This window comes from Hyposmocoma kahamanoa, unplaced genomic scaffold (assembly GCF_003589595.1).
Source record: "Hyposmocoma kahamanoa isolate Upper Pololo Valley unplaced genomic scaffold, ASM358959v1 173756, whole genome shotgun sequence".
NCBI lineage: Eukaryota > Metazoa > Arthropoda > Insecta > Lepidoptera > Cosmopterigidae > Hyposmocoma > Hyposmocoma kahamanoa.
In genome coordinates, this window is record NW_020653670.1 from 1 (window position 1) to 8,514 (window position 8,514).

The window sequence follows — 8,514 nt, forward strand, 5'->3', positions numbered from 1 at the left end:
GGGTCTAATACAAAAACCACGAAAAAAATGTCCCAAGTCAACCTATTTAAACGTAGTGACATGTCAAGGAATATGAAAAAGCTAAAACGTTGAATTTAAATTGTAATGTCATCGCAGTACTGTCTAATTTTGCTTGCTTCGCTGTCAGTCGAACAAACAAAGACTAGACCGTGAATGACGCTCTGTATACGATTTTAACGCCCTATAAGTTCGGACACTTTTTAGAGCGGACCCGACGTCCATATAATTGTAAGTCAATGTTTCTTGGTCTTATTTGCATCTCATTGAAGTTTACAAAACTAGACTCACAAGGTTCATACACATTATTTATTGCTAAGTGCAGTATGCTCGGCGGTCGGTACGTATGTCACAAATGACAGAAGCCTCAAAAGGCTTTCATGTTTAATAATTGTCTACATGTTCTATGTAATGGGTAAGGTAAGTTTTAATTTATGTAATATATAATCGAAAAGATACTCGTCTCATGCTACGGCGTCTCCAGAGGCGAATACTGGCCAGGTGAAACCAGCAAATTGTTGCAGCTTTTGCGTTTTTTTATAGATTTAAACAATAATTTTATTTTAAATGTTATATGATTAGTCTTTTTATTTATTTATGTATACATTGTGATAATTTTTAAATAATTTAGCTCAAACTGTCCATATTAGTATATATATAAATAAACGACGAAATGAATGACCTGTTATGAAGAATTTATATAATTACATATTATATTCTGTTCTATTATTTTTATGCTTTTCCAACAGCTCCTGATACCAGAATTAAGTAGATAAAAAATATCGTACATCTATCAGTTGAGGATGTCCTAGAAAAGGTCAGATTAAAAGTAGCAAGGACGAGGTCACAGAGAGGAGCGTGGCAGTGGATTGCCCCTGTTTACCCAGTAGGAGACATTAGTGGTGGTATGTATGTGTAATAAACTTTATTAAACCCAATCACTATGACATTTTATTCTCTTAATAAATGTGCCCATCAGTCGCAAGCGAAGGAGAAAGCCGTCATCGGTCTCCGATTCTACGAACGCCTACTCGCAAATCTAAAAAAGTGTTACAAACGACGTAATATTTGATATCCGATTGAAACACTTTTTATTAGATAACGAATTTTACAGTGTATAAGAAATTCTTTGGAAGAAATTGTATTTTAATTTTTTATTGAACGTCAGTTGCATTCTGACAATATTTTTTTTATGACGAACGACGTGCGGCTGGTTGTAAGCGACTCGCTTACCTATAATTGTTGCAGTGTCATTCAGAGCTTTAATCGTAAAGATCTGAAGTGCAATGCCACTGCACCCCTCACCCTCCGATTATGCAACTGGCTTACCAGCTTTGTTGATGAGTGGAGAATTCGTGATGTTTGTGACGACTGCGTTACGAGGTTCATGTCTGTTAACGCAGTACCACAGAAATCAGCTAATGGGGAGATATCATGGATACCCTGTGACTGCACGCGCTGAAACCGAAAGGGAGCTTTCAGATTTTGTGACTGAGCTCAACAGGATTTTGAACCTCACACATGATTGGAGATGCAAAATTATTGTTGAGTTCAACTTCAAGGAAACACAGGCCTGCGCGTTTACGACAAAATTGTCAGGGCCTTTTCCTGTTCTTTCTCTAATGGGCACAATTCTGAAGCATCAAAGCAGTATCTCCTTGCTCGGTTTGATGATCTGCTGCGATTCGACCCCAGGAAGTTACATCGGAACTGTGATCAAAATAGTCTCACGGAAAGTCAGACACAACAAGTTCTGAACAAGGTGCGTAGTTTCTTCGCGCCTGACCAGTCGTGCCTGTTGTACAAAACACGAATCAGGTCTTGGGTTGAGTATTGTTTGCGCCTCTGAGACGGTTCCGACAAGTATCTACTTGATGTCTTGGACAGATTGCGTTGAGGAGGAATTATCGGCGATGAGGAGGTCTAGTTACAACTCGAACGTAGAGATGTTACAACGGTTAGCGCCTTTTATCGAATGTATCATGGAGTCCTTTGAAGAATTATAAAATCTTATCCCAGCTCTGAAGCATGCGTGCTGGCCTCCACAGTCACCGTTTTACAACTTGCCATATTCCATCGCGAACTAAAAGGTATAGATAGTTATTCTTCGTCGCATAGTCGACACATGTAACTCGCTTCCAGCGTATGTATTCCCATCCTCTTATGGCATGGGGTCCTTCATACGAGGCGTGCAGAGGCATCTTGTAAGCATGCATGGTAGAGGTGGCTAGGGCGGTGATTATATCAAAACTGCTTCCTTCACATTTGGATTCCACTTTCCTTTTAACATCAGGTAGGCTGGAGTCATCTGTCATGAGACATAAAGTAGCCAAGTCCCATGTACCTGTAGTTTCACCAGGATCCGTCTAAATCGGAACTCAGTAATGTTCATATTCTTTGGCGGCAGAAATATGCATGGTGGCAGTTCTCTGTACGAGCTCCTTTACAAAAAGCTTTACTGTTACTAAATAAATGTTTCATATATATTTGTGATTGGTGATGTGAAATAAAAGATTCTATTCTGTTTTATTATACTCTATATTTCTCCGCAGCTGATATGAATATGAATTAGATAAAATGGTGGTACATCAATTCTTATAACTTGTTTTAGATTTTTTCCAAATAAATTAGCTCGGAGCGTTGCGTAGGACGTGGGAAGAATTTTTTACTGATATTTTTTTACGTCAGTAGCATCATAGCTCTCAAACGAATAGACTGATTCCTGTGTCACCTGCTCAGCTATTTAAAGGTCATCAGCTCTTTCCCAGTTTGTGTTTTTTATGATACTAAGGGACTGGACGAACAAGACGTGTGCCCGGTGGTAAGCGACACGTCCGACCACGGCAGATCGAAAAGATCTTTTTAATACAGTTGCTCAAAACGTGGTATTTTTCGCACTACAAATCGTGCGGAAAGTTGGGTTTCTCGCACTAGTGCTTTTCACTTTTCCAGTTTTTTTAAAATTTACTGTTGTTTTAAGTCTTAAACATAGAACTAAAGAGATTGTATATTTATTTAATATTTATGTGCTTTGTAACGTAAGTCATTCGTCATTAAAACTTATATTTATTTACAAATACTATATAATGAACGTATCGAGTGGAGGTCCACAGTCTCTGCCTACCCCTGAATGGGTGACAGGCGAGATTTTTATGTATATATTTGAAAGAAAGAAAGAAGAAAGAAAGAAAATACATTTATTTGTTTACCACAATGACACCACAGAAGACAAAAGACAAAAAAAAGAGAAAACAGAACAAAACAGAACTAAAACAAAACACGATCAAAACATTATATTTGTTCTATGTATTACAGATAAATTGTATCTCACTACCGTGCACGGGTTCCTAAAGAAGTTTAAACAAAAGTACCAGGACTTCATAATAAAAAAAGTGGTTACAGACCGATATTACAGAAAATAAACAAAAACAGCACGTTAGAACTAGATTTCCATAGACTTTTAAATAATGGTTGCAGTGGTTGTATTTCATTATTTTAATTTACTAGCAGAAAATGAGTTTTTTTTAAAATACTGTTTTATTTTACTTTCAATGTAGTTTTTTCGCAAATGTATTAAAAAACGTCGTTTGATACACGTGCGGATTTGTCATTTTCACTTGTCCTCGAGACTCGTGAATAATGACTAACTTTCCGCACTTATATCAAAAATAACTATACGGGCACTGCCACTGCGCCCGTCACGCTGCTACATAAATTGACAAGTCCTATGTGTATGTAATTTCACCAGCACCCTTACCCTTCAAAACTGCTTGGCGGCAGAAATAGGTAAGGTGGCAGTACTTCCTTGAACGAGCTATTTACCAAGGAGCCTCTACTGCTAGCAAGTTGGAGTACGCTGCTTTGTATCGTGGATTTTTCTTGTTTAAATTTGTTTTATTGTTAAAGAAAACACCTGAAGACTATCGCAAAACTGTATATAGAGATGACGAGAACACCACTTTAAGCAGATCTGTGGCGAGTAGTGGGATGTTACACGTGAGTTTCTGCTCTAAAGCTATTATTAAGTTAAGCGGGAGTTTAAATTTTACTCGGAAATGAAGAGGTAAAACGAATGCATTTCAGTTTAATCCAGTTTTATCCGGTTAAAACATGATCCGATTATCGAAATGGGCAACAGAAAATTCGAAACGGCGTTTGATTGATCCAATTAAAGATTATTCCGTTAGTTCGCGCGATGGTGCGACGCTAAACGTTTTGTATTTTGCAATCGATTTAAGCGAACGAGCTGCGTTGGCGAATGGTTTTGAAAATGGGTATTGAATATTGTGAAACTACAGTGAAATTCGGAGCAGCACAGTCTCGTGCCATGTTTGCTTTTAATTAGGAATTTGCACATATAAAAGGCGTTTCCATGTCGGGCATGGTTGCTATCTTTTTAATCAAGAATTATATATCCACATATACTTCGAATAAATTAATCTTGAAGTTCCCTTAATATGGTGAGAGTTGACAACAATGGAGTTCATTAAACGACAATTTTTGTGGTTAAATTCCTTTATTTACGCAGATGGTCAGAGTAAATAAAGGAAAGAAAAGGAAAAACCATTAGGTTACATTGGAGAAGGCTTCCAAATGCGTTGGTGGTGTAATGGTTAGCATAGTTGCCTTCCAAGCAGTTGATCCGAGTTCGATTCTCGGCCAACGCATTGTTTTTGATAAAACCGTTTATATTGACTGAAATTTAACAATTTCATTTAATATTATTGGTGATGTTTGCACGCCCATAGTATTAGTAATAAAATTGTAACCTATAACAAACACGAAGTACTTTCTTCCAAATCTCAACATTCCGAACACGATTTGACGTTTTTCGTAAGTACGATGATTGTTTTGGAATCAAAATGTAACATAGAAATATTTATTTACTTATTTATTTAAACTTTTTTGTTATTATACTCTGAAGTAAAATCGTTTGTCCGAAAAGCTATTGTTGGAATAATTTTATTACACGTCATATACATCCTTTCAGCAAAAGGTTGTTTTGTCAGTTTTATTCTAATGTTTGTTTGCCATTATAGTTTAGATTGCTGAATATTCGTTTCGACGAATCATTGTCATTGTTATTATTTTAGTGTATGTTACTCATGATTACCATCATCGGTCTATCGCAGGCCACTACTGGATATAAGCCTCTCCCAGTGTGCGCCATTTCGCCTGGTCCTCAGCTTGTCGCATCCATCTGCTGCCAGCCTTTCACAGATCGTCACTCCATCTGATCAGACGTTTACCGACCCGTGGTCTCCACTCAAGAATTCGTTTCCGCCATCTGTCATTGGTTCTTTGACAGATATGGCCAGACAGATGTTATGTTAGTAAATAGACTGACGTATCATATACCCCATATGTTAGATAATTGGGAGTGCTTCCGTCAAAGAAGTAGACCCTATCCCGACATTATTGACTGCTGGTTAGGTTAGTCTTACAACAGTAAGACCATGCGGGCATTATGTTTGTCCCTAACCTCGAACCTGCAAAATGTGGAATGGTCTCCCATTCCACATTTTGCAGGTTTGTTTATAAAAAGAATGTAGTGCGTAGGGCGAAGAATAAAACAACTTACATGAACTTTATGATGAATGTAAGTGAAATAATAGAGGCTTGTCAGGATTTCTTCACTGTAAATCCTAAGCAGTTCTACCAACTACGTCATGCTCCTTGTACCAAATAGCTTGCCACTATATTCAGCAATGTAATATTCACAGACAAATCCTCTAAACAAACAAAAGACGTTGGGAGAAAGAAACATTCGCATGAGATAATATTGTCCTGATTTACGCTCCAATATCGAAACGTAAGCTTTGGCAGAATAATATCCGAGGACAGATATGTAGATGGATAGATGTTAAGCGAAGGTAGTGGGAGAATAGCTTCTCAATTGAGAGTATGACCGTTGAAATACCTCTATTGGCATGTACTTTAATTTCTAATTGATGTAAATTTATCGAGTTCTTAGGTTTCGCTATTGTTACACATAGGAAATGAAACCATTTTCCGGACTTAAATCTCGTATGTTTGTTTTTTTAAACAAACCGGCCATCTCATGGTCACGGTTGACTGAGGTGGTACAGTTTTCAACCAGTTATGTGTAATATTAATCAAAACCACTTTATTTTTTCACTATAGTTACAAAAGTTATTAATTAAATACCTTATTTGTAATTTTACAAAGAAAACATTCCAATTTACGCTACATTACGTTTCACAAATTATTTTATTGAATGAATTTTTATTAAGTTGAATTTATTGTTAATTAATAATAGGAATTATAATAAATTAAAACGTATTAATTAGTACTGCAGTCTTATTGTCTGTTTGGGATTTTTCATCAGAGGAAATACTGGATCCAAAACTGGTGTTACGGAGAAACCATCTTCCTTGTTGAAATTAGGATGTTTTTTAATTTCAATGGCCTCTCGCAGCATCCTGGGTAGATAACGGACTTCTTTTGCAAGGACCTGGGCTTTGTCAAACTTCATTCAATGTGCAGGTTTATCCATGACATGCTCGCAGACTGCAGACTTGTTTACGCGACGGTATTGTTGACGTAAATTTGTCAATACTTAATAACAATATCTTTGGCTAACTATGAAGAAGAACATCAAGATAAATTCTGCATGTCAAAGAAGGATAACAACCATTGGAAAACGTAAGAATTTTGTCTCGAGACACTGTGGTATTTTGGGCAAGCAGATATGGCGTAATTTCGTGAATGCTTCACAGACGATTTAGATTCAGATAATTACTTATTACTATGTATATAAAAATTGTCGTGATCTCGGCCTGTTATTTTTACCAATTGTAATCTTAATCATTTATCACGACGTCACGAAAATAAGTTTGAATAGGAGGCCGTGCTTACAGAGGAAGAACATTTTACATAATATAATGAAAAGTGTAGATATGGATGCGTGACACAGCGAAGCATTATCAGTTAAACATTAAGGTAGACAATAGAGATTCAGCTTGCTGCATAATGGCGAACTCCATTGACCTCATTATTGTGACCTTTTTTTAACGTCGATATGTAGTGTACAGTTATCCTCTAAGGTATTTGGTCAGCTGACAGACAGACTGAAGCAAAATGACAGACGGTATTAATAATATAGTTTTCTAGCATTTTTGAGACACACTTGCTGTTATGGCAATTTATACACAGTGTCTCCGAGAGGTAGGTAGATAACAAAAGAATCGATCGAGATCGTCCAGGGAAGTACTGCCACCTTACCTATTTCTGCCGCCCAGCAGGGGCTGGTAAATTACAGGCATATGGGACTTGACAACTTGTGTCTCAGTGATGGTAGCAGATGTGATTTAATTAAATTCATAAAATCATAGACTCAGTTTCTTATAAAATTATTTGATTGTATTGGATGAAACGAATCGGGACAGTGGAAGTTGATCAAACTTAATAAACTGTTATTCATTATGTATGAAAAAAACTTTTAATTAAATTTGACCCACTTCTGCTGTCCTGATTTCTTTTTCATCTCATGTAATGAAATGACACTTACATGAAACTGAGCCTTGCAACCATTGACTTACAAATAAACGGACGACGGGTCTAATACAAAAACCACGAAAAAAAATGTCCCAAGTCAACCTATTTAAACGTAGTGACATGTAAAGGAATATGAAAAAGCTTAAACGTTGAATTTAAATTGTAATGTCATCGAAGTACTGTCTAATTTTGCTTGCTTCGCTGTCAGTCGAACAAACGAAGACTAAAGCGTGAATGACGCTCTGTATACGATTTTAACGCCCTATAAGTTCGGACACTTTTTAGCGCGGACTCGACGTCCATATAATTGTAAGTCAATGCTTGCAACACTGATTTCGATCCAGCCGCAATCGAATAACGATATAATTAATAAAGGGAGATTTTTGATAAAGATGTAAATATTTACGCTATAATTGAAAACGAATTAATTATGTATAATAGTGACACTAGCCCAACTGATGAATTTGGCTCGTTTTACTTCTGAGTTTTGCTATATAACACAGATTCTCCTTGTGAACTTTTCAAATAATAATTACTTATATTTAACTGTGTAATGTTTCAATAAATGTTAATTGTACTATCTAGAACTGAAAAGCAATGAACCGAAATATAATCTTAACAATCACAAATTTTAGAATTTTGAATCGATTTCTTATGTGGTTACCGATATGATTAGTTCCCAAGAGTCACTGTTATATTGTCTCCGTGGCCGAACAGTTACCATGCTGGACTACCACGCAGAGGTTCCGGGTTCGATTCCCGGGTCGAAAGAAATGTTTGTATGGCCTACATTTACTTCTCTCTACATGTGTGTCCATGGTACTCGCGATACAGGGTTTCCCTAGTGTCTGTGCTAAAGTTAGGTATGTTAGATATGTGTAATAAAATTATCATCTTTGTATAACCTAACAAAGATAACCGTGATCTGGGCCCTCTGCTTTTGTTTTCACTCCATGTGAACCGAACGTATTTAGTGCA

General features: G+C 36.7%; 1 non-coding gene across 1 annotated transcript; it reads left to right on the forward strand.

Moving 5' to 3' along the window:
• Positions 1-4,613: 4,613 nt before the first annotated feature.
• On the forward strand, positions 4,614-4,685 carry Trnag-ucc. The gene has a single exon. It is a non-coding gene; the product is annotated as a tRNA-Gly (tRNA).
• The last annotated feature ends 3,829 nt before the right edge of the window (positions 4,686-8,514 follow it).